The following is a 25,199-nucleotide window of genomic DNA, read 5'->3' as shown; positions in this document are numbered from 1 at the left end:
TCCACTATGTTAGCAAGCTAAAAAAGAAAAGTCACATGATCATATCAGTTGATACTGAAAAAACAGTTGAGAAAATTCAACAGTCAAGTCATGATAAAAATGCTCAGAAAAACAAGAAGAGCGGGGAATGCTCTCAACTTGATAAAGAGCATCAAAAAAACAAACAAAACAAAACAAACAAACAAAAACAACAACAAACCAAAACCTGACAGCCAACCGCATGCCATTGGGGTGAAAGGCTGAATGTTTTCCTGTGATCAGGAATAAGGCAGGGATGTCTCTCTCTCCACTCTCATTCAACACAGTAGTGGAAGTTCTAGCCACTGGAATAAAGCAAGAAAAATAAATAAAAGGCATAGAGATGGAAAGGAAGAAACAGAATTGCTCCTGTTTGCAGATGACATGATTGTCTGTGTACAACCTCCCAGGAAATCAACAGAAAAATCTCCTAAAGCTAGTAAGTGAGCTCAGCAAGGTTGCAGGATGCAAGACCAACGCACAAAAATCAACTGTATATTTCTATGTATTAGCAGCAAACCTCCCTCCCTGCTTCATTCATGTGCCTGGAGAGAGAGTAAGTTCCCCAGCCTTGGAGGTAACCAACCGATGGCTGGCGGAAGGGACTCCTTTCGAGGAGGGTGGGGGACTGGCCACGAAAACTCTCTTCAGTAGGTTAGGGAAGCTGAGGCAGCTTCTCCCAAAGTGAGCTGGTCCTTTCCAAGGCTGATAGGTGGGGCCAATTCCAGCCTCAAAGAGGTGGCCAAGGGAAAGGGGAAGGAATCAAGGGACTGTCCAACCCTGGCAGAGGGAGGCTGTGGGAGCCTGGCCCCCAGAGGAAATACCCACCACCTAGCTGTCACCCCACACGGTCACCGGTCGCCAAGGTGGTCCTTGAAGGAGAAACAACGCCTGTCACCAGCTCTGACTCAGGCCAGGACTTGTGGGTTATGCGTGTGAAGCATTTTACGGCAGCATTAGGTCGCTGCCCCAATACACTGCTAATGATCCTGGCGCCCTACCCGTGGCGTCTGGGGCGTCCACTTGCTTGTGCTGTGGCTGAGGTCGAGGGGGCGGAGGATGTGACCCCAGAGTCCACACCCCTGGTGGGCGCCCAGCCCATGGAAGTCCTCACACAGGGCACCGTCACTGACCCCGTGCTGGGGGCTCAGAGGTGACTTGAAGGGCTCGCGGTCAAATGGGGGGACGGGCCACACTGGCAAACTCAGTGTGGGCCACTTGGACGCAGTGCCCAGGGAGCAGGTGAGGACAGAGTCAAGCAGTGAAGTGGGAGAAGCGGGGGTTTCTAAGGAATCATCACAAATAATAACATCTACCTCCCCTGCTGCCTGCCTGACATCCGCGCCCCTGTCCTTCCTCCCTGAAGCCCTGACTCTGTTTGAGGCGGCCATGTGGCCCTTCACAGAGCCCCTCCCCAGAATCTCTAGCCATGTGGCCCATTTCTTGCCAATGAGGAGTAAAAAGGCCCTGGGGAGGGCTTACAGAAAGCTCTTGTTTTCATCTGACACAGACCCTTTCACCCTTTTTGCTGCCTGGAGTGGTGATGTGATGGTTGGAGGCAAAGCAGCAATACTGGAGGTAAGAGGTATAAAAAAAAAATTTTTTTGTTTTTTTCTTTTGCGATACGCGGGCCTCTCACTGCTGTGGCCTCTCCTGTTGCAGAGCACAGGCTCCGGACGCGCAGGCTCAGTGGCCATGGCTCACGGGCCCAGCCACTCCGCGGCATGTGGGATCTTCCCGGACCGGGGCACGAACCCGTGTCCCCTGCATCGGCAGGCGGACTCTCAACCACTGTGCCACCAGGGAAGCCCTTTTTTTTTTCATTTTAAGAAGGTAGAAGGAGGCAGGGTCATTGTTGGGGCACAGAGCTTCCAAACCAGCCCTGGGCTGCCCACTCCAGACTTCTGATTATATGAGAAGAATACCCACTGCCGCTGGGTTGGGGTTAGCCCCTGCCACACCCTCTGAGCTCATCTCTGACTTCTGCTACAGCGGACGGCAGCACCTGCGCAAGCTCATGACTTTCCATTCAAGCCTCCCCCTTTCTTCCTTGCTCAGGGCTACCTCCAAAGAGCAGGGCTGGAGCTGCAGGCCTGGCCGGGAAGTGCAGAGGAGTCAAGACCGGCAGAGGCCGCCTGCACTCACGCGGGCAGCAGTGGGTGGACAGGTGGGCCACTCTCCTCTGAGTGGCCAGTTGACCACAGCACCGAGCTCCGGTCCCCCGTAAGCTTTCTGTCCTTAACTGACGAGCTGCCAGCTCCAGGGCCAGTTGTCCTGCCTGAGCAGACGGCTCGGGGCTGGTCTGCGTCTGGAAGGCAGGTCTAGCTCCCGACCCCTGACACTCGTGCAGTGGGTACTGGGGAGGTGGCGGGGTGGGCCAGGCTGTCAGGGCTGGGCTGCCGGGGCGCACATGACACAGCTGGGCTCGCCCGGAAGCGCTGGAGACCCTGACGGGTGGGGAGGTCTTAGTGCCGCTGCTTTAGCAAGGGCAGTCGGGTCATCTGGGGGCTGCCGACGGCCAAGGCCTGCTGGGAGAGCAGCTGCTTGAGGGATGGCCCGGGGCTGAAGGAGGCTGACCCTGGCCCTTCAGACTCGGCCAGCCTGGGATGCCCACATCCTGTGCGGCAGAGGCCGGGGCTGGGGACGAGAAGGCTTGGCCCACCCAAAGGGCACTTAAGGAGCCTGTGCCTGGCTCCACGTCCTGTGGACACATATCGGAGGAGGAAGAGGCAGCAGGATGGACGGTCATCCCCAGAGAGAGCAGTGACCGGAGGCTGGACGTGCCCTGGAGCGCGTGAGCCAGGGAAAACACACACACTGACGTACGTGCAATCCCATTCCATCCTGAGCTGCCAGAGCCGCATGGCTTCTCACAGGTCATCCTGTCCAGCCTCCACCTGTCAGACAGCGCCTGATTCTGCGAGCTAATCACTTCCAGCCCCCTGCCTCCGTGTCCAGCCTCCACCTGTCAGAGAGCGCCTGACTCTGCGAGCTAATCATTTCCAGCCCCCTGCCTCCGTGGAGGAAGGAGAGCAGGTTTGCCAGCAGACACGGTGCCCGCCCCTCGGCCGGAGCTGGGGAGCCGGGCAGCGTCCAGTCCTCCACCATGCCTCCTGGGAGCAGGGTCTACAGGGGAGGGTGACACACAGGCCGTGGCTTCTCCTGCACCAGCCTCCAGGGTGCTGGAGGAGGTCTCCCCCGCCCACTCCAGGTCCCCGGGCTCTGGGGAGGCAAGGCCTGGCCCCGGGCGTGCGCTCTGGAGCCTGGACCGAGCGGAACAGCTGGGAGGACGGTGCTAGGTCAGCACAGATAGCGGGAGGCCCAGGGGCTCTTGGGCTCTGGGCCAAGGGCTCCTGGCGTGGCCAGAGCGGGGCCTCCCCACCGCTTCCACTCCCCATGAGCCGGACTTGCTCCAGAGCCGAGTCCCCGCCCAGGTGTCAGGCCTGGCCGTGGCCGGCCATGCACACGCCAGCTGTGCCCCGTCCTTCTGCTCACCCACCTGTCCGTCCTCCCACTCGTTCATTCAACGCTCATGGCGCGTCACAATGTGCCAAGAAAGTAAGACAAGGACTCCTTTATTCCCAGCTTCCTCGAACCTCCTGTGTGAGACCAAAAAACGAGGGAAGAGCCTTCGCAGGTCAGATGCTATTGCCATGAGGGCAAAGAAACGGAGGGGTTGGGGGCACCGTCCCCTCTGAGCTGCGGCGGCTGGTCTTCAGGAGGTCCTTCGCGCCTTCACTCCTTCGTGCCTTCACTCCTTCGTGCACTCCTTCCACATGCTGGGCCCCCGTTAGTTCCACAGGTCAATCACGTTGACAGACGGAGCACCCTGACTGGCACTGGGACCCAGCGGTGGACACAGTCTCTGCCACCACGTGGCTGCGCGTGGAGGCGTGGGCGGGACAACCCTAAGGGGCAGATGGCCGGGCTCTGAGAGCATCGTCTCATTCGACTCCGTTTAAATTTATTTATTTTATTTATTATTTTTGGCTGCATTAGGTCTTCGTTGCTGTGTGCGGGCTTTCTCTAGTTGCGGCGAGCAGGGGCTACTCTTCATTGTGGTGCGTGGGCTTCTCGTTGCAGTGGCTTCTCTTGTTTCAGAGCACGGGCTCTAGGTGCGGGCTCAGTAGTTGCGGCTCGCGGGCTCTAGAGCACAGGCTCAGTAGTCGTGGCGCATGGGCTTAGTTGCTCTGCGGCATGTGGGATCTTCCCAGCCCAGGGCTCGAACCTGTGTCCCCTGCATTGGCAGACGGATTCTTAACCCCTGCGCCACCAGGGAAGCCGTTGACTCTGTTTAATTCCCATGTGATCCAATGGCAGATGAAGACACGGGCTCAGAGGGAGGGCTTGCCCAGGGCCCTGCAGCCCAAAGGGACAGAGCTGCCCCTCTTCCCAGACACCCTCTCCCTCCCGGGGTCAGCCCCTCGGACTCTGCTCCCCACCCGCCCCTTCCCAGGCCTCCTTCCTGCCGCCACCCACCTGGGACAGCATCCTGGGCTGGGAGGCATCTGCGAGGTCCTCCTCGGCCTGCCTCAGGGCACAGCTCCCACCCCCACAACGTGGGAGCCGCTGACCTCACCACTGACACCAGCCGCGTGCATCGTGGGCCGCACCCTCCGATTTCTTCACTGGGGAACCCCATTTACCTGGAACAGGCACAGACGCTCATGCCGTGTCCTGGGTCACCCAGCTGGTGAACCATGGGACTGGCCGGGGTGACCCCAGCGTCCAGCTTTAGAGCCGAGAACCTGGTGGGGCTCTTTCCAGTGGGCTCTGGGCCGCAGGTGAGGCCCATGCAGGGCACCAGGTGGACGGCACCCCTCCTCCACCTGCCGCCCGCTTACTCCTTTGCTTCTCCCCTCCCCAAGTTGGCCAGGATCCCCCTTTTTCTACTGGCCTTCTGTCGGTTGGCCTGTGTGGGGACCCACCGGGACCCTGCAGGTGGAAGAGGGAGGCAAAGATAGGCCGGTGCTGTGGTCCATCCTCAGGGTGGACTCCCTTGGCCAGCGAGCGACTGCAGGTGAGTGGGCTCCGTGGGCCGTAGCTGACCGGCCTCGGTCCCGGGACCGGAAGGCTGGCTGTGATGTCAGGCTGGGGCACCTGTGGCAGCTAGACCAGGAGCCCCGCGAGACAGCAGTCCCTCCCCCACTGCGCTCAGGGGGGCCACCCCAGTGCCTGGCCTGTGCTGGGCACTCATTTGACATTTACCAGGTGAAGGGAGGGGGGGGAGACAGGAGTGGAGTGAGGACAATAAACGCTTCTCCAAAGCAGGCTTCATCTGGCCGTGTGGCTCCCCGCTCCTCCCCGGTCCTGGGGTTGAGGGCTTGGCTGGCCCCTGCGAGGCCTCTGGTGCCCGTGCTTGTCTCTGCCTGGAACCCGCGCGCCCGGGCCCTCCAACCTGTGCTTGCCGGCTCCTTCCTATCCCCGCCCAAGCACCACCATCTCAGACACCATTTTCCCGTTTACCGAACCCGAGGACAGTGGCTGCGTCTCTTCTAGCCCCTTGTCCCTCCCCCACCCCTACCGCACCTGACGGTGACTCAGGGCCTGTGCTCCTCTTCTGGTTTCGTATTTCTATCCTATTTCTAGCAGAGGTGGTTCTGAGCCCAGGGCTGTCCCTGTGCTTCATAAATAAATGCTCAGTTAATCTTCATCACAACCATCACAAAGAGCAGGTGCTGTTTTACAGGTGGGGAAGCAGAGGCACAGAGTGGCTCAGTAGCCTGCCCAAGGCCACACAGCCTGCAGTGGAGGAGCAGATCTGAGCCTGAGCTCGGAGCAGGAGGGGCCTGTGGGACTGGACCACAGCCGTGATGACCACAGGAGGAGCCAGCCCGGGCCTGGGCCACTCGGCCGTGAGCACCTTGATGCCCCCCATTCCCCACATCCCAGGTCCCTCCCCAGCACCCGCTGGAGTGTCTCTGCCTAGCCTGGCCTCCCCCTCCCGCCCCAACCTGGCCCCCCTCTTACCCTTGGGTGTCTGGGAGGAGAGTCGGGAAGAAAGGGGTGGGAAGGAGGGAGGGGTGGGAGATGGGAGGGGGGAAACTGGCGGGGGAGGGGGGCCCTGGGGAGACAGACGCAGGAGCAGCTGGGCCTGGCGTGGGCCGGAGCCCGGCTGGAGGAGGCGTGTTAGCAGCACTGCCCAGAGGTGGGAGGGTCCCCTCGACGCCACGTGCTCTCTGCTGGCCTGGGCCACGTGGACACTCAGAGTGACCACAGAGTGACTGCCCGAATCGAGCGGAAGGAAGCAAGGTGGCTGGGTGGCTCCAGCCTGCCTGGCCTCTACCTGGCGTCCCTGCTGGCTGGGCTTCTCCATTGGCCGCCCGTTGATTGCCCCACGTGACCTTCCTCAAATCAAAGCCCCATTCGCCACTGCTGCTCTGAAACCCCAGAAGGCTCCCTCCTGCCAAAGACAGAACCTAAATCCCAAGCCCTACATGTTAATAGGACGCCAACCCATTCCCCCTGCCACGTGGGCCATGTGACCCCCCCCGCAAGCACCTCCTTTGCAAGAACAACCCCCACCCCAACCCTGGGACTTGCCTTTGCTCCCGTCCCACCTGCCCTGAGACCTGCTGGGTTTTCCCAGCTCCACGCCTTTGTGTGCCATTCCCTCTGCTGCGATTCCTCTTCTTTCCTCAACATCTGGCAAACTCTTATGCATGTTTCAAGCCCCAGCTCAAATGCCCCTTCCTCTGCAAGGCCTGACCTGAACTTCCCAGGCAGAAGTGGACTGTTTCCACTGAGCACCTGTCTCTTTGAGCGGCTGTCCGTTTATGAGTCTGTCTCCCTACCAGGCTGTGAGCCCCTGGGGGCACAAACTGCCTTGCTCACATCTTTTTCTTCCTTTTCCAAGCTGATAGAAGACAGTACATTCTGGGTGCTCAATTATATGTTGAATAAATGAATGAGTCAGATGGTGACAGCCTGTCATGGGGAGCCGTGGGCTGCAGCAGGACTCAGAAGAGCCTGTGTCGTTTCCATCCTGTCTCCCCACCAAGATGGGATCCATCTGAAACTTGAGTTCCATGCAGCCTCCGACATCCTGCCCAGCCCTGCCCCACCCCCACGTGGACTGTCTGGCAGCAGGGAGCAAAGCAATCGCGTGAGATGCGCCAATTACCAAGCAGCAGCACAGCGTGTGCCTTGGGCAGAGCCGGCCCCTCGAGGGGGAGCAGGCTGGACTGCCAGACCCCCAGCCTCTGTGGGGGTGACCGTGCCCCGCGCTGCTCTCCCCAGTGCTCATCCAGGTTTCTACATGCCAGACTCTGGGCTTTCCAGCTCTTGTGGTGACCGGTGCACACTGCGGGGTCAGAGGCGAGTTCCGGGGCGACAGGGGGCACGCAGGGGGTGGGTCTGTCTTCGCCCCTCCTCTGGCCCCCAGCCTCCTGGGGTACCCGGGGGATGGAGCCTGTTCTCTGGGAACACTCGGGCCACCCCAGCTTCGCCCTTGCATGGGTGCCAGTACCTCCTGCCCGGGTCACTCACAAGTGCTTGAACTCCAGCAGCCGCAGGGGGGATTTTCCCCCACCCTGAAGCCTGCTTGTCCCTCGCCGCCATGTTCACCTCTGGATTCCACCAGTGCAGCGTCCGTCCGTAACACCCTCCTCCCCCCTCCCCCGCCACTGAGCAGGTCGCACCACCTCCCAAGTATTGGCACCCTCCGCCCTCCAGCCACACGCAGCTCACACCATTTCCCCAAGAGCGCCCTCCCGCCCCGGGTCCTCTGTCCCTCTCCTGCCTCCGCCAGAAGCCTTCCCAGGCCGTGCGGGCTCTGTGTCCTCCCCATGGCAAGGGGCATCCCCAGCTTGCTCGGACCTCTGGATCCTTTGTCCTTGGTCCCCAGACCAGAGCACACTGGCAACACCACAGGCACCTGAGCTCTCCTAAGAATCGCCCTTTAAGCCCTGGTCACCCACTAGTGTCTGACCCCAACTGCGATGGACCCTGTCACCTCTATCCCAGGGTCCCTGAGCGTCCATTTCCCCACCTCCTCAGGCCCAGCCTCAGGCCTCTGTTTCCCCATCTCCCCTCTCTTCCTCCTCCCAGGACGCCTCCATCCAGGCTGGTTGAGGGCTCGGGGCAGAGCTCTCTGGGGGAAGGGCAGATGTAGCCTTGGAAGAGGGCTGTTCTGAGTAGCCCCTCGGGGCTGTGCTGGGCAGCAGGGCCCTGGGTGGAGACTTGGCAGGGGACAATTCCTAACTCTCGTCCAGGAAGGGGTGGTGCTGTGTCTGCCTCAGTGACCCCCTCCGCTCAGCAGTAGGGCTGTACCCCTTGGTGTAGACCCCTCTGTGCTGAACCTGCCACTGGGCAACTTGCTTTGCCCTAAAAGGGGCTGCTCCCACCCCCCACCTGCCGTTGTGCTCAGAGCTTCGAAACAGAGGCCCCCAGTGCCCACGTATCACCAGGGCCCTCAGCTCAGCCCCTCCCCCTCAGCGGCCTCTGTTGCCATGGAAATGGCACCAGCCTCCAGGAGCCCCACGGATGGAGGTGCTGATTCAGATCTGGGGCCTCTGAGGACCAGGCATCCTCCAGGGTCACGTAGCCCCAGTGTGGCCTGGTGGGTCCAGCTCCACCCCGCTGGGATCTGAGGGGTATCAGGGGTCTTTACAGGTCCCCCCGTTACACACCGCCGGGGCCCATTCTGGTACCTCTTCCAGTGGCAAATGGTCCTGCCACAAGCCCAAAGGGTTTGCAGGGACCGGGAGACGCCCGTGTGTCCCTCCAGTGCCCCAGAGCCTGGACTGGGCTGTGTCAGGGTCGTCTGTCCTCCCCCAAATACCCACAGAGGCCAGAGCGACCCTGCGGGCCCTCGTCTGAGAGCATCGGGCAGGGCCGAAGCCTCCGATATGTCCCCACGTCGCTGCCACTCCCAGGAGGCCTGGTGCTGTGGGCCCTCCCTCTATAGTGGCTTTCTGGCTGCAGGGAGACTGGCCAGCTGCCCGCGCCCCCCGTTCTCCCCGAGCCCCGGGGTCCACCTCTCCAAGGTGCGGTTGGCATGGGGGCACTTATGGTAGAAACCCCCCCAAGTGATCGTCTTGTGGGCTTGCCCCCTGGGTTCCTCGGGGACCTTGCTGGCGGCTGCGGGGCCCCGAGAGCCGGGGTCACTCTTCTCGTCTCCCTTCTTCGTCCCCCCACCTGCCCAAGCCTCAAGCCACCTGCGGGCCCACCCCAGTCCAGCCCTCTGTCCGCGGGAGGGCGGGGGCCCTGTTTTATCTCAACGGTGTGTGGCTCTGAGGTTTCCTCAGCCCCAGGAATCGGAGAGCCGCGCTGCCGGGCAGAGATTCCCTCCAAAGCATCCCAGACGCCAGCTGGAAACCTGCGACCCCCTCTCTGAACGGGCAGGGGGTCCCGGAGCAGTTATCCCTTCAGACTGCTACAAGAAAGAAAGGCGACAGGGCACAGACCCTGCTGCGGAGCTGCCCTGTGCTGGGGTGTGGGGCAGGGAGGAGGGTTTCCTACAATTTTTCAGATCCCTGGAGGGGTTGGGGGGCCCAGGCAGGGATGGGCTGCTACCCAGATGCCCCGCCCCAGGAGGGAGGAAGCAGCTGGTGTAGCCACGCCCCCAGCTGCGCTCCGGGGTGTGACTGGTGGAGGCGCCAGTCTTGCGGGGAGTACTAGCCGGGTCTGGCCAGGTTCCTGCTCTCCTGGTGGCTGAGAGCCAAGGCTGAGGTCAGGGATGCAAGGGGGGACCACACACTCTGGAAGGAACCCGCGAGCCCAAACCCATGGAATGAATGCAGGCGGGCAGCAGCCAGCGCTGGCGGTGGGGACATGCGCCGGGCCCTTCCTACTGGCTGGCGGGAGTGGGCGCGGGAATCCGGAGAGCGGAGCCTGGGGCGGCAGGGCCTGTCCTCGGGCCGCCACCGTCTCAGGGAACTGTCTGTGCCCGGATCCGATCATTCTGGGCCCCAGAGAAGCAAATTCAGGGCCACGCACCTGAAGGACCCCTCAACTGTCACTGGCAGCGGTTGGAGGATGGAATTCTTAGGCAGGGTGGCCTTTGGGAAGCAGGAACTGTGGCTTCAGGAGCCCTGGGACAGGACTCGACTCACAGAGGGGTCTTTCGGGAGGTACCCACCCTACCTATGCCGGCCCCCCCATCCCCCGCCGCCTGCCCCCTTCTGGGCTTCCAGCGTCCCTAGGCCCCCCACCGCCAGGTGCCCCTTCAGCTGCTTTGCTCAGAGAGTGACACCTGCCTGCCACCATTGGCGACATCGACCATGACCTTGGTCTGCCCACTTCAGTTGTCCTCAGTGGGCCCTCCTGACCTCAGAATGACCTTGAGAACCTGCACACACTGCTCCTGGTTGGGGCTGCTGGGTCTTGGGACCACGTGGCTTGTTTCTGCCCCCACCCTGTGAACTCATAAAAGTCCTCCAAACCTCCCGCCTTGGCCGTCATCAGCCGGGCTTTCGCTGAATACCTTCCTCGCTGCTCTGCCGGCCGCCAGCATCAAGTGGAAGCCCCAGCCACGTGGACCCAGGCCAACCCGCAGGGTCCTGAGTGACCTCGGGCACAGCCGCCTCCTCTCAGGTGTCCACAGGGTGGGCAGCACGTTTACCACCGGCCAGAGGGGCTGGGGTCCTGCCCCCTCCAACCTCTCCCGCCACACCAGCCCCTCCGCGGCCTGAGCCCGGCATCGAGTCCTGAGCCCTCTCCATCTTCTCAGGACCCTTAAGGCTGCCAGGCCCTCTGGACCTCAGAGCTGGCAGAGCCCCGTGCCAACTCCCCCTCTGGCCCCCTGCCCAGCCCGTCCCCAGGACCTAAGGTAGTGTCTGCTGACGTTTTTCTTTTTTTGCTTAAACCTCACGTCATCTTTGGTCTTAAATAAGTATTTTTTTTTTCCTCATAAGGGTAATCCATTCTCATTGCAGACAAGTTGGAATTTGAAAAGGGTACAGGAAGAAAAATCCCCCCACTCCCAACACCCAGAGATAACTCTTAATTTTAAATTAGAATCGTATGGTTTTCATTCCACGTGGGGCCCACCTCGTTCGTCTTCAGAAACAGGATTTTGAACCACTGCCCCTCCCTCCTGTATTTTTTGCACATGCGTGGCTATTTTAAACCAGAGAAGAATCCTTGAGTAGTGAATTTTGTATGGAATTCTCATTCATTCCATTGATTGAATCCCCAGAAGTGGGGTTCTCGGCCAACTAGTGTGTGCTCCTGGGGGGGTCTTATCAGAGACTCCCCTCTGGGGGAGGCTGTTGTCTTTTATAACCTTTTAAACAATCATTACATTTGAATAGCACCTTCTGTAAGTGATTTCCGCGCTTGCCTGGAGCTCATTTCTGAGTCCAGGGCTGAGTCCTTCTCCAGGCACCTGACCCTCGTGTTTGGGGATACTCTTCCCTGCTGTGAACGTAAAGCTTCAGGGAGACAGACTGAAGGCCCACCCTAAAGGGGGATAAAGGGAACCCCAGGCTTGGAAGGATGGGGAGGACGGGGGGTGGGGGGCACACAAGGGGCAGAAGGGCAGGAATGTTCCAGGCATTAGCACAGCTTGTGCAAAGACCCCGTGGCAGTGGGAGTGGCAGGGCTGAGTGCAGGAACGGAAAAGAAGGCCTTTGTGGCCTTTGTGGGCGGGCCCTGGGGGCCAGCAGTGGCCAAGGTGGCAGGATGGGCAGGCTCCATGGGGCTGCGGCGGTTCCCTCCCTAAAGGGAAGCAGGTGGAAAAGGAGGAGGATAGTGTTGGTGGGACCAGCGAGCAGCGGAGCTCGAGACGCCCGCGCTCTCCCCTCCGCCATCTGCTTTACCAGCGGACCTCTGCTCTCCGGCCAAATTATCCTCTCTGGGGTTCAGTTACCCTGGGCCACCCTAACATTACCTCCTTGGGTTCACCGTCCCCTTTGCTGACTTGGGTCTTACCTCCGCAGACTCTTGCCCACTGTGACTTCCACCCCAGGTGTGGAATGGATGACAAGGGCCTATCCATCCTCCATGAAGGCGGTTTGGGGAACCAGTTTGCAGAAGGGGGGGTTCAACCTCCGGAGAAAACTGTCTCCTCTAAATAGGGCAACAGCCCCCCAGCCAAAGCCAAGAGCTGGTGTGCGTGGAGGCGGGCGCTTCTGTGGGCGTGGCTGCTGAGGGGGCACCGCTAAGAGTCACACGAGAGTGGGGACCGCTGGGTGGGCAACAGGGCCGAGGGAGGAGTGGACGCTGCCACTGAGGGGGAAGGGCCAGCTCAGGGGCGGTGGGGAGAGAGGAGGGTGGGGCAGGGCCTGGCACCTGGTGGGGCTCGGAGTGTGAACCCGGAAGGGACAGGGCCCTGGAGGGTCTGGACAGGAAGGGCGGGCCAGAGGTGTGGGTTCGGAGGGTGGGGCTGGGATGAGGGGAGAGAGGTGGGAGGGGAGGGAGACCTGTGAGGCTGCAGGAGTCCTGAGATGCAGGTTGGGCGCATTGAACTGGGGGTCCCAAGGACGAGGGTGGGCCCCACCCACCCAGGGCGCCGGGCTGGGCGGGGCAACGTGCAGGGGTGGGTGCCAGGCATTCTTCTGGGGGTCCTTTGGGAGGGAGGGAGGGAGCTGGAGCGTGGGCCGTGTGCACTCAGCTAGTGGGGGGCCTGGAGGGAGGTGCTGAGAAGAACGAGGCTGGGGCGCTGGAGCTGAGAGGTCAGGGCCAAGAATGAATGGGATGGTGGCGTCAGGGGGGCGTCGGGGTCTCCTGGGGGCCTGGGGAGGGACAGCGTAGTGGGATGGGCCGAATGGGCAGTTTTGGGGAGTCCTTAGGAATTACGGCTGGAAGCGGAGGGAGCGGGGGTGGGGTGGTGGGTCGGGGCGGCTGGTGGTCACGGAGCTGCCGCCTCCCAGGGGAGGAGCTGTGCTGTCGGGGCCCTGAGGGAGGTACACCTACCGGGTCTGCAGCCGCTACCTGGGTCCACGTCAGCGAGGGACCTGTGGGGCCTCCTCAGCCACCCGAGACGGGCAGCGTCTTGTTAGAGACGGAGGCTTGTTAGAAACGCAGATTCTGGCCTGGCCCAGACCTGCCCGGCCAGAAGGGGCAGCGGAAAATGAACGCCTGCCACCCCGTCATGCTGGGAAGCGCAGTGGAAGCGTGGGCGGGGAGGGAGTCCCGGGGGCCCCCAGGGGTCGGCACTGGGGTTGGCACCGTCTCCCAGGGCAGGTGACCTGTCCACCCGGGCCCAGACACCCGGGCGCAGTCTGGAGGTGGGGCGGGCTGGGCACCTGGGCTCTGGCCAGCGGGTCCTGTAGAGGCTCTGCTGAGCTCCTCGGGCCGGCCCTCAGCCCCGCGTGCCTGGCGGCCCCTGTGGTGGCCACGCCTGAGCTGTGGGTCTAGGCGTGAGGGGCAGGTGGCCACTGCCACGTGGACTCCAGACTTGGAATCACGGAGCCGCTGGGGAAGGGAGCCTGCGGGGCCGGCTGGGGCCGAGGGGCCTTGGAGGACGGGCAGCGTGAGGGAGGAGCTCGAATGTCAGCCTGAGTTAGGAAACAACTCCTTGTCCTTCCCCAGGTCCCCTGGAGGCCTCGGAGCCGCTGACGGACTGTGACGGCCTGGTAGGTTGGGATGAGGACCCTGTGGCGGGAGGCTGGCAGGTCGGGATGGCTGACTGAGGTGGGGGACCAGGTGGGCTGGCCCTGCTCCGGCAGGTGTGAGCGATGTCGCCCGCCCTCTGTCATCCCAGGACCCGTCCCCCCAGGAGGGGCCGCTCTCGATGGCAGCCGCCCCCGGCGACGGCTTCCACCGCCCCCCCGGCGGTCCTACCGCCTCTTGCCCGAGGAGCCAGAGCTGGAACTGGTGACAGGGCTGGGCGGGGCCCTGGGAGGCCCGCTGAGCTGTCTCTGGGCAGCGCTGCCCAGCCCCCGGGGCTCCGAGCGGATCCCCTCTTCTGGGTCTTGGTTCCCATCACCATGGCTAAGCATTAGCTCTGTTCACACCCTCCCCTCCGGGATTCTCTCCCGACACTCTGTGGGGTAGCGGCAGACAGAAACTTCTGGAAGGGCTTCAGTGATCACCAGGGACCAGAGCCACCCCTGTGGAGCCTTACAAGGCAGGCGAGGTCCCCCCCGTCACCCTGGAGCCCAGTAAAGGGCCACAGCTGTCCCTGCACCCAAGAGGTGAGCCCAGGGGCCTGTCGCCCGGGCTGCGAGGCACCTGGTCCCCTCTCCGTGCCGCCCTTCCTCTCCCCTGTGAGGGAGGCACAGGGCAGAGTCACCCATCACCCTTCGAACTCTGGGGGCACAGACCCTCCCCAAGAGCCAGGTAAGCACGAGCCTTTTGCATTTGTTTGGGGCTCCAGGGCCTGGCAGCTCAGTGCCAGCAGGGAGGCCACCTAACAAGCACACCTGCAATGTGACGTGGCCCTGGCTGTGGGTGGCAGTTGGGGCCTTCCCAGAGCAGACCCCCGCCTGGGCCAGCACGAGCCCAAGGCTATGGGGCTGGCTGGGGAAGAGTGGGGCCCTGCAGAAGGTGGGCGACACTCGCACCTGGCCACAGGTGGTACCTGAGAGGGCGGGGCCCGTGTTGCACCTGACCACCTGACTTGTTTCCGTTCCCAGCGGGACACTGGCTTCACAGCCTTTTTTTTTTTGATCAAAGAAATATTGATTATCTTTGTGAAAGCGAGGGACAATTAGAAACCCGTCCTGACCGTTATAGAGCTTCCAGGCTTTCTTCTGTCCATGACAGAGGAATCCTATCATCTTAGCGGTCTGAACATGCTTTTTATTTGCATTTGAGAACCGCTGCTAAATTATCTTTCAACCAAATGGTTCCTCCTCCCACCCCCAGCCGCATGAGGAGGTCTGTCTTCACACTGGTTCATCTTTGTCTCACTGACAAGAAACAGCCTCTCTCCTGGTTTCAGTTTGTGTTTCTTTCCTCACTGGTGAGGGGACCCCCTTTTGGTTTAATTATTGGCCAGCAGGATTTCTTCTGGAAGCGTCCTCTCCATCCCCTTTGCCTGAGTTTGAAATGATGGTGCAAATCCTTACCAACTGAGAGATAGGAGCCTTTTATAGATTGATAGTAACCCTTTGTTATAGATGTCACAAACGTTTTTTCAGTGTTTAACCAGTAAACACTGAATATAAGGCTTGCTTGGGCCCCAAGTTCACGTCGCCAGCTCTACAAGTTCCTTCCCTTTGGTTTCTGCCTTTGCGCCATATTTAGAAAGCCTTTCTCTATCCCAGGATTCAGAGATACAAACCCCTCGGTCTCCTCTGTACATTCACGGTTGTAGTTCGGAAATTCAGATATCAGGATGGTCTGCTGTTTACTTTGGTGCGAGGAGCAGGGTTGGGATCCAGGTTAATTTGGGCCCCAAATGATTAGCAATTCCTTGGCACCCCCTTCTCCCCTTCATCGGAGGTTCTGAGTCCCTGCCCTGCGCCGTGTCCCCCTTTCCTGGACTGGGTGCTGGTTCGGCACCGCGCCTCCTGATTGAGTCTCAGCTTCCGGGGAGGCGTGGGCCCTCTGATGCTGTGTTTAGAGTTTCCTGGCTACGTTCACAGCAGATGCCTTGTGCACCAAGCAGCTGGGCTGCTGTGACTCGGGGCTCCAGCTGGAGCTGGAGCCGGGAGGCCTGGCTCCTCCTTGGCGCCCCCAGCACTGCCGCTCTGCTTCTCTGGGCTCTGCAGACCACTCGGGCAGCGTGACTCTGCACAGGCCCCTGAGCGGCAGCCCGCCCGGGGAGGAAGCCCTCGTCAACGAGATCAGGCCCCGGTCAGCCGTGGAGAGGAGCTGGTGTTGGAGTGCATCCTCTGCTGCGCGGCCAGGTGGGCCGCTGAGAGAGGCCTGTGCCCTCGCGGAGGCTCACACCCCCCACCCTGCCGCTGAGGGTGGGGTCTTCTGGGCCTCAGGGTCCACTCCGCCCCTTGACTACCATTGGCCTCTGTAGTCCCTGAAGCCCCTGACCTCCTGGCACATGTAGGGGAAGGTTCCCCAAGGTAGGAGGGAGTCAGGGCACGAGTGGAGGGCAGGTGGGCACGCGACCCCACACATCAGTGCCCATCAGCCGGGCGAGGGCCTGGGCGCCACCTGGAGCCAGGGCCCCAGGGCCCTGGGGGCTCCCGACGACTGGGCGGCACTGGCCCACCTCTGCAGCGTGCAGGCGACTCCTCGGCTCGGGCCTCCTGCGGCTGCTCTCAGACCGACGCGAGGGGACGCCGCCCGTGCTCCGGCCCTCTGTCCAGCGTGAAGGCCTGGGCTGCCGCCGGACTTCATTCCTGTCCCAGATTCTCTGGGGGTCTGGGGCTGATGGACAGGACCAATGGGGAGGGGTCACAGCAGGGCGCGTGTGCTTACAGAGCGGGACAGGCTCCAAGCATAGCTCGGCTCTGCCTCAGGGGAACATGGCTGACGGCTGACCCAGGCACAGGAGATCTGGCTCGGGGTGGGGAGAGCTGTCCAGCCATGGGAACAGCCTGTGCAAAGGCCGTGAGGCTCGAGACAGCAGCACAGAGGGGGGGGAGTACTCTCTGCAGATACTGCAGGGCCAGGCCCGTCTCACCAGCCACATCAAGGGACTGGGCCTCTGTCCTATGGGTAGCTGGCTGCCAGGGGTCAGGCAGGGGTGGGCATGGCCAGAATCCACTTAGAATGAGCGCCCTGGAGGGTTGCTGGAGGGGTAGCATCCTGGCCCTCGCCTTACCCGTTCTGGGAACAAGTTGTGTGTTCTTTGCCTGCCCAGGGGTGACTGCTGGCCCCGGAGATTCCCAGCGGACTTGGCCTCCAGCTCCCTGTCTCAGTCCTGTCGGGACCCTGGCTGCCCTGTGCACTCTGGTCTCTGTCCCGCCAGCCTCGGGGGTGGGGGGGCTGAGCACTGCACTCTGCCTGCAGCTCATCAGGAGGGAGAAGGTTCTAGATGCCAGCATCCAGGAGCTCCTGGAGCCCTTGAACCTGGACTTCAAGTCTCCTTTGGAGAAAGTCGGTGCCCAGGTGGGGCTGCCAGGGCTTCCCACGGGTGCGGCTCGGAGACCCCTGGGGGGCTGTGACTGCACAGATCACCCCCCCCTTCCCAAATGCCAAGCCCGGCCCGGAAAGTGCTGGAAAGACAAAGGGGAGGCGTTGCTCATACCTTGGCAGCTCCAGGACACCCAGACCCAACCGGCGGGGCAGGCGAGGGCGCCAGGCCTGCAGACACTCGGGCCTCAGGGACGCCAGCTCCCCTGCACACTCGGCACTGGCTCCAGGCCTGCCGGACCTGCTCCGGGCCTGGGGGTACGGTAGTGGCTGCCCCCTGGGCCTTACCCTCTAGCGTGGAGACACATGGTGAGGTCAGCCCTGTTCAAGTCGTGTTGCCCAACACAGAAAGTACAAGTTTTCATTAAGAGGAAAATAAAGAGGATTCTAGAAGGTTCCGAGTTCGGTCTCCACACCCACCTGAAGTGTGATTGGGGTGCAGAGGGCCTGGCTCTGCCCGGGGCCCCTGACATGAGCGGGCTGGGAGGGCCGTTGTTGCCAGGCGCTGGGCACAGAGTGCGGGGAGGGCACCCCCTCCAGCCCCGCACAGATGGTTGCTCTCCCCACCGCAGACCTTCGTCTTGCACTTGTACGGGCTGGTCCTCAGAGAGAGCGCCGGCGAGGAGGCACCTGACCGAGCTCCTCGAGCTGTCCCACCAGTCGTCCTGCCGTCGGGAGGTGGGGCGGATTGGGCTCCCTCAGTCCCGCGGGCCGAGCCCGCCTCCTGCCCACCTTGCTACTTCATGGCTGATGGCCCTGCTGCCCTTCCCACGGGGACTCTGTGACTCTCACAGCACCCCAGCCCTTTGTCCGTAAACCCGGGGGCCACCGGAGCAGGCGCTGACCTGCAGTGCCCAAGGGGACTGCCCGGGGCGTGTCCTGGCTCCATCCTGGCCTGGAGGGCCCACCGAGGCACAGGCCCTTGAGGGCGAGCAGGGTGCCCCTGCCCGTCTGCTTGTCAGACACTAGACAGGCGTGGGCTGGGCCCTTAGGAGGGGCGGGCGGGCTACAAGGTGCTGCCCTCTGGGACAGGCTCACGGGGTCCTCTGGCCACAGGGCATAGCGCTGGCCGTTGGTGTAACGTCGACCTCGCACCTGGAGCAGGTGTGGGCCATGCTGGAGCACCTGGGCCACACCAGGTTCCTGAGGTCTGCCCCCGTGTCTCCGGACAGCCAGGTAGAGAGGGTGGCATGGGGGCGGGAAGGGAGGGGGCCCTGGAGAGCGTCCCAGGCCACTGGTGCTCTCTGAGCCTCTGTTTGCTCATTGGAACCAGCGGGGGTGGCTCTGTGCAGCCCACCTCCCTGAGGGGCTGCGGTGAGGGGCTCAGACCTTCTCCGTTCTCGTCGGGGCCGGGCATACGTGAGCCTCGTCCCCAGGACCCCACCCGCGGGCTCCCGAGCCTCTGTCGGGGCTGACGGTCGGGGCCGGGGGGCCCACCCTGACCTCTGGCTGTGCGTGTGGCCCAGGACTGTGTCCACACGGGTGCACCTGACCTGGGGGTCCAAGCTGAGCAGCTCCGCCCCCCTGGGTGCCTCACCCGGAGAGTAGATGAGCCAGGCTGCTCAGAGGAGATGGTCTGCCCTGAGGGGCTGCGGTCCAGCCAGGGCCGGGGGGGGGGGGCGGGGGGGCACCGGGGGCCCTTCTCGCAGCCCGAAGCCCTGCTCCCGACCGCGCTCCCCGCCACAGCAGCTGGATCCCGACATGCACCGGAGGCGGGTCAGCAGCGCCGCCCTGCTCTGCTACGGGCAGATGGCCGCGCACGCAGGGAAGCAGGTCCTGCCCTGGGTGGACAACATCGCCTCCAGGACGGTGTACCACTTCTCCTGCAGCACCTACGTGAGCCCCGGCCTGGCCTTGGGCAGCAGGGCAGCGGAGCCGTGTACGTGTGTGTGCACCCGTGTGCATTATGTGTGCGTGTGCGTGTGCGCAGAACAAGCCAATGTTTCTACACGTTCAGTCAGCAAGTCCACCTCCTTGCCCGTCAGATGGGCTGTTCTGATGGTACCCGGAAAGCAGGGCCTGGTGAGGAGTCAGCTGTGAAAACAGGGGGAGCAGGGGCTGAGTGTGGGACATGGTGGGTGTCCCACTCGGGCTTACCCGCATCCCTGGGCGTGCCTCACCTGTCACCAACCCTGCCCGGAGTCGGTGCCGCCACAGGCACATCTTTCTTTCCTTTTTTTTTTTTTTTTTTTTTTGCGGTACATGGGCCTCTCACTGCTGTGGCCTCTCCCGTTGCAGAGCACAGGCTCCGGACGCGCAGGCTCAGCGGCCATGGCTCACGGGCCCAGCCGCCCCGCGGCATGTGGGATCTTCCCGGACCGGGGCACGAACCCGTGTCCCCTGCATCGGCAGGCGGCCTCTCAACCACTGCGCCACCGGGGAAGCCCTCTTTTTTTTTTTTAATGTTGAAAAGATTTTATTTAGAAGTGTTTACAAATTCAACAGTGTCTTTGCTAATTGTTTTCGAGGGGACCCCTGGTGCACAGAATTACATGACCGTAATCCGTGATTAGGGTACACCTTACTGTTGGCCCATGCATATTACACTTGGTTTAGTTATTTGTAATAACAAAACATGGTACCCAAAACCAAGCTAGTACCCTGACTATAACCTACAAGTAACCATAAGTTCCCCCATCCTATCCCCTGCCACCCCCAGTACCACATTTTTTAAAAATTGAGGTGTAGTTGATTTACAATATTGTGTTAGTTTCAGGTGCACAGCAAAGTGATACAGTTATATATATTTTCTCAGATTCTTTTCCATTATAGTTTATTACAAGATATGGAATGTAGTTCCCTGTGCTGTAAGTAAATCCTCATTGCTTATCTATTTTATGTATAGGAGTTTGTATCAGTTAATCCCATACTCATAATTTATACCTCCCCCTCCCTTTCCCCTTTGGTCACCATAAATTTGTTTCCTATGTCTGTGAGTCTGTCTCTGTTTTGTGTATAGATTCATTTGTATTATTTTTTAGATTCCATATATAAGTGATATATGATATTTGTCTCTGTCTGACTTATTTCATTTAGTATGATAATCTCTAGGTCCATCCATGTTGCTGCACACAGCAACCTTTCATTCTCTTTAAGGCTGAGTGATATTCCATTGTATATATGGACCACATCTTCTCAAGCCAATCACCGTTGGTGGTACTTGGGTTGTGTCCATGTCTTGGCTGTTGTAAATAGGGGCACCACTTTCTTTGACGTTCAGATCTGTGAAAACAAAGCCAGCCCGCCATAAACCCTGCTCTGGCCTGCCCCATCCTAGGATCCCCCGTCACTGAGAGACAGCAGATGGGGAGGCGGCCAAGCAGGCACCTGGGCTGGGCCCCTGGGAGCAGACTGTGAGCTGGGAGGCCGGTGTAGATGTTAGAAGACAGGTGGGGTCCCAGGAGAAGTGGGCCACCTCTGGCCCTGGGGACACTCAACTGGGGCATTGTCCAGCCCCTGAGCTGACCAGTCACTGGCTATGGCTCCCTCGGTAAAGAGGCATAATACTGAAGGGCAAGTCCGAGCTGTCGGCAGCCAGGAGTGGGTGCCTGGATCCTGGAGGGGGCCTGGGCCAGCACGCACGTTCACCCGTGTGTCTAACCGGAGCCAGTCCTGGCGCATCGGAGGGAGGGCCGCGGGACGTGACACTGGGCAGGCACTGGTTTTGTTTTTTTAACAGATTTGACAGTTGAGGTATAACTGGCATACCAAAAACTGGACATATTTGAAACGTACAATTACACACGTTTTGACCTATCAGTGTGAAATTATCACCCAGATCAAGATAATGAGCAGATCCATGACCCCCAAAACTTCCTTGTGCCACTGTGGAACCCCTCCTTCTCCCCCGCTCGCCAGTGAAGCCACTATCTGATTGCTGTCACTATAGATCAGCTTGCATTTTATAGAGGCCTGTACTAATGGAATCGCACACACACAGTTACCCTTGCCTGGGGTCTTCGTACTCGGCACAATGAATTTGAGATTCGTCCACGTTGTACGTGCATCAATATCGGTAGTTCACTCCTTTCATTGCTGAGCAGTATTTGATGTTATGGCTTTACCACCATTTGCCGATCCACTCGCTGGATCATGGGCGTTGGTTTTGCCCCCAGTTTGGGGCTGTTACACACAACGCTGCCGTGGGATTCATGTAAGGTCTCTGTATAGACATATGTTTTCACCTTTGTTGGGTGAGTTCCTAGGGGTGAAATGGCTGGGTCATTTCAACCAGTTGCCAAGTGTCCTCCCACCCCTCAGGAGCGAGACTTCCAGCAGCTCCAAATCCTCACTGAGACGCGGTAAGGTGGGTCTTTTAAATTTGAGCCGTTCTAATGGGCTTGTAGTGGTGTCTCGTTGTGGTTTAAATTTTCATTTCTCTACTGACTAATTTGGGGAACATCTTTCCATGTGCGTTTTATATCCTTATATCTTCTTTGGTGAGGTGTATGTTCAAATTTTATGCCTAAGTTTTAAGTCGCTTTATTTGTTTGGCTATAATCTCTACGTGAGCCCTAATCAGTTATGTGATTTGAAAGTATTTTCTCCCAATTAGTGGCTTGTCTTTTTATTCTCTTACTGTCTCCTCTGAAGAGCAGAAGTTCTTAATTTTGAGGAAGTTCAGTTCATCTATTTCGGTTTTTGGTATCGTACAGTTGACCCTCTGCATCCATGGGTTCCACATCTGCAGATTCAACCAAACTCAGATAGAAAATATTTGGGGAAAAAAATTCCATGAAGTTCCAATAAGCAAAACTTGAATTCGCCAGGCTGGCAACTATTTCTATAGCATTTACACAGCATTAGGTTACTTATTACTTATAAGTAATCTAGAGACGATGTCCAGTATATGAGAGGATGTTCGTAAGTTGTAAGCAAATCCTGCACCATTTTATACACTAAGGGACCTGAGCATCTGCGGGGGTCCTAGAACCAACCTCCCACGGATACCAAGGGATGAATGCATCTAGGAAATCTTTGCTGAACCCAAGACAAGAGATTTTCTCTATATTTTCTAAATTATGTTTTCTTCTACAAGTTTTGTAGTTTTAGGTTTAACACTTAGGTCCGTGATCTGTTTTTTTTTTTTTGCGGTACGTGGGCCTCTCACTGTTGTGGCCTCTCCGTTGCGGAGCACAGGCTCCGGACCCGCAGGCTCAGCGGCCATGGCTCACAGGCCCAGCCGCTCCGCGGCATGTGGGATCTTCCCGGACCGGGGCTCAAACCCGCGTCCCCTGCATCGGCAGGTGGACTCCCAACCACTGCGCCACCAGGGAAGCCCCCGTGATCTGTTTTGAATTAGTTTTTATATGGTACATGGTATGGGTTGAGGATGAATTTTTTGCACGTGGATACCTAGTTGTTCCAGAAGCCCACTTCTCTATTGCATTAACTCTGCACCTGTGTCAAAAATCAATTGACCACATGTCTGGTTCTGTTTCTGACCTCTTCATTCCGTTCCACTGATCTAGAACTGTCTTCATGCCAACACCACATTGTCTGCTCATGGCAGCTTTATGGTAAGTCTTGGAAGTTGAGCGGTATGAGTCCTTCAACTTTGTTCATCTTTTTCAAAGCTCCTTCTGCTATTGTAGGTTCCTTGCGTTTCCATATGAATGAGAATCAGCAGACTGGCCGCTACTGAACAGCATGCTGGAATTCTGTTTCATCTCTAGATCAGTTTGGGGATAACTGACATCTCAACATTGTTTTACCTTGTGCTCTGTGACCTCTATCCACCTCTCCAGTTACTCAGGCTTCTTTAATTCCTCCAGACCATGCTTCTCATTTCTTGCATATCTTTTGTCAGATCTTTCCAATGTATTTCATGCTTTTTGGACTTTGCTGATGATATTTAAAGTTTTTATTTTCCATAAAAATTAAAAAAAGAAGAAATATTTTAATTTCCAGTTGTGCCCTGTTGGTATATACAAATGCAATTGATTTTTGTATATTGATCTTGTACCTTCCTGCAACCTTGCTCAACTCAATTATTAGCTTTTTGGATTTCCTGTAGATTCCATAGGATTTGATGCATGACTTCTGTGCGTAAAGGCAGTTTTATTTAATAAAGTCTTCCTCTCCGATCTCGGTGCCTTTTCTGTCTCATTCTTAACTTCCTGCACACGCTAGAACCCCGAGCACAGTGCTGGCCAGCGGTGGTGAGAGCAGACCTCTCATCTTGCTCCTGATCTGATGGAGAAGGCACCTATCTTTCCGTTCAAGCATCTGCTAGTCGTGGTTTGTGGTGGGTTTTTAGAAGCTCCTCGTCAGGTTGAAAAACTTCCCTTCTGTTCTTAATTTGTGGAGAGTGTTTATGAGGGTGGAGGTTGGACTTTGTCAAATGCTTTTGCTGTATCTACTGTGATGATCAATTTTGATATGTTGTACTTTCCTTTTCACTTAGTTCAAAATACTTTCTAAATTCAGTTTAGATTTTTAAAAATTTGTTCTATGATTTATTTAGAAGTACGTTAATTAGGTTCTAGTTTAATTCCTTTTTTTGTCAAAGAAAACACTTTATACAAGTGTGAATCTTTTAAAATGTATTAGCCCAGACTACAGCCTGTATCGGTAAACATGCTGGGCAGGCTGACAAAGGCGGTGCCTCCCACTCTCCCTGGGGCGAGCCCACGAACGCCAGCCAGGTGAAGGCGGGGGTAGCGCTGTTTAAATCTTCTGTGTACTCACCAGTTTTGTCTCTTCTATCGGTGACTGAAAGGGGTGTGGAAATCCCAGTACAACTGTAGATTGTCTCTTTCCTGTAGCGGCCTCAGGTTTGCTCCGTTTACTTTGAAGCTCTGTTCCACAGGTGTCTTAGGACACCTGTCCTCTTGGAGTAGGGACCCCAGAACCACCATCCTCACTACGGGTCTGTTCTTTGCTCTGGAGTCGACTTTGTCTAGTGTTAATGTAGCTTCTGATGGTGTCAGCATCACCGGCCTTTTTCCTTTTAACCTATCTGTGTCTTAGAGTGGGTTTTTTTTCATGGGAAGCATAGAGTTGGGTCTTTGCTCTTCAGATGAACTGCCCATAGGGGGAGGGGAAAGAGGGTCCTCCTGTGATCAGGAGGTGCTGGAGAGGAGGTGGCCCTCCCCTGAGGAGCACTGCCTCCCAGGGACAGAGGTGTGAGCCCCACAGCACCCTGGCAGCATGGACTCAGCGGGAGAGGCTGAGGGCTTTGCAGAGCGAAGACCAGTCAGGTTGTTCCCAACTCAGCAAGGAGGGAGAGGCCAGGCTTGGGAATGGGGCCTGTCTTAGCCAGCTTGGGTTGCCGTAATGAACCACCACAGATATTGCCACTGAGATCCAGACCTCGGCAGGGCTGGTTGCCCTGAGGCCTCTCTTTGGCGTGTAGACAGCCATCTTCTCCCTGTGTCCTCACGTGGTCGTCTCTCTGTGCGTGTCTGTGCCCTGATCTCCTCTTCTTATAAGGGCACTAGTCATACTGGATTAGGGCCGCTCTCATGACCTTGCTTTAACTTAATCCCCTATTTAAAGACCTTTTCTCCAAATACGTTCATATCCTGAAGTACCGGGGGTTAGGACTTCAACACAGGGGTCTTGGCGACACAATTCTGCCCATCACGGAGATGCAGGGACTCTCTAAAGGGGTCGTGAGACCAGGGCCCGTGGCTGCTGGGGACTGGTGAGTGAAGGGCCAGCACTCTTTCCTTGGGCGCCCGTCCCCTGGACCTTGAGAGAGGCCGTCGGGGTTGGGAAGGAAGTCTCCGTGGCCAGGGTGCCCCTAGCCGCTCTGGAATCTTCCTGTGAATCGGAACAGGATACCCACGGGGCTTGGGGAGTGCAGACTGTCATCGGGGCACCGCTTCCACCCTCGCGAGCACAGCTGCGAGTGGGGTGCTTGCCGGGCCCGGGGCCTCAGGCAGGGCCAGGGGGCACGTGGGCCCCCGCCCGATGCCGACCCCATCTCTCCTCCCCCCCGGGTGGAAAGCAACTTCAGCAGCTACCACCAGTTCCTCATGCAGGCGCTGGTGCCCCTGGACAGCCCCGACAGGCACCTGAAGCTCCCGGCCATGCAGTTCATCGGTAGGTGCCGGCCGTCACCCCGCCTACGTGGCAGCCACAATTCTGGGCCCTGGGGTCCACTCCAGCGGGCAGTCCCGTCAGCCAGGCACCAGCCCCCTGTCCGTGCCCGGCTCGCCTGCCGGGGCACCACACCTCCACCCTCCCTCCCCGCAGGGGGAATCCTGCAGGACTGCTTCACCGATCTCTGCTTCTGCCTGAAGAAGGGC

General features: G+C 59.0%; 1 long non-coding RNA gene across 1 annotated transcript; it reads left to right on the top strand.

Annotated features, from left to right (window-relative positions):
• The first annotated feature begins 8,510 nt into the window (after positions 1-8,510).
• Positions 8,511-24,986, top strand: LOC125961778 (uncharacterized). Its single transcript, XR_007472777.1, has 3 exons — positions 8,511-8,578; positions 13,495-13,538; positions 24,933-24,986. It is a non-coding gene; the product is annotated as an uncharacterized LOC125961778 (long non-coding RNA).
• The last annotated feature ends 213 nt before the right edge of the window (positions 24,987-25,199 follow it).

This window comes from Orcinus orca, chromosome 17 (assembly GCF_937001465.1).
Source record: "Orcinus orca chromosome 17, mOrcOrc1.1, whole genome shotgun sequence".
Lineage (NCBI taxonomy): Eukaryota > Metazoa > Chordata > Mammalia > Artiodactyla > Delphinidae > Orcinus > Orcinus orca.
The sequence above is the reverse complement of the archived record's forward strand: the minus strand, read 5'-3'. Positions and strand labels throughout refer to the sequence as shown.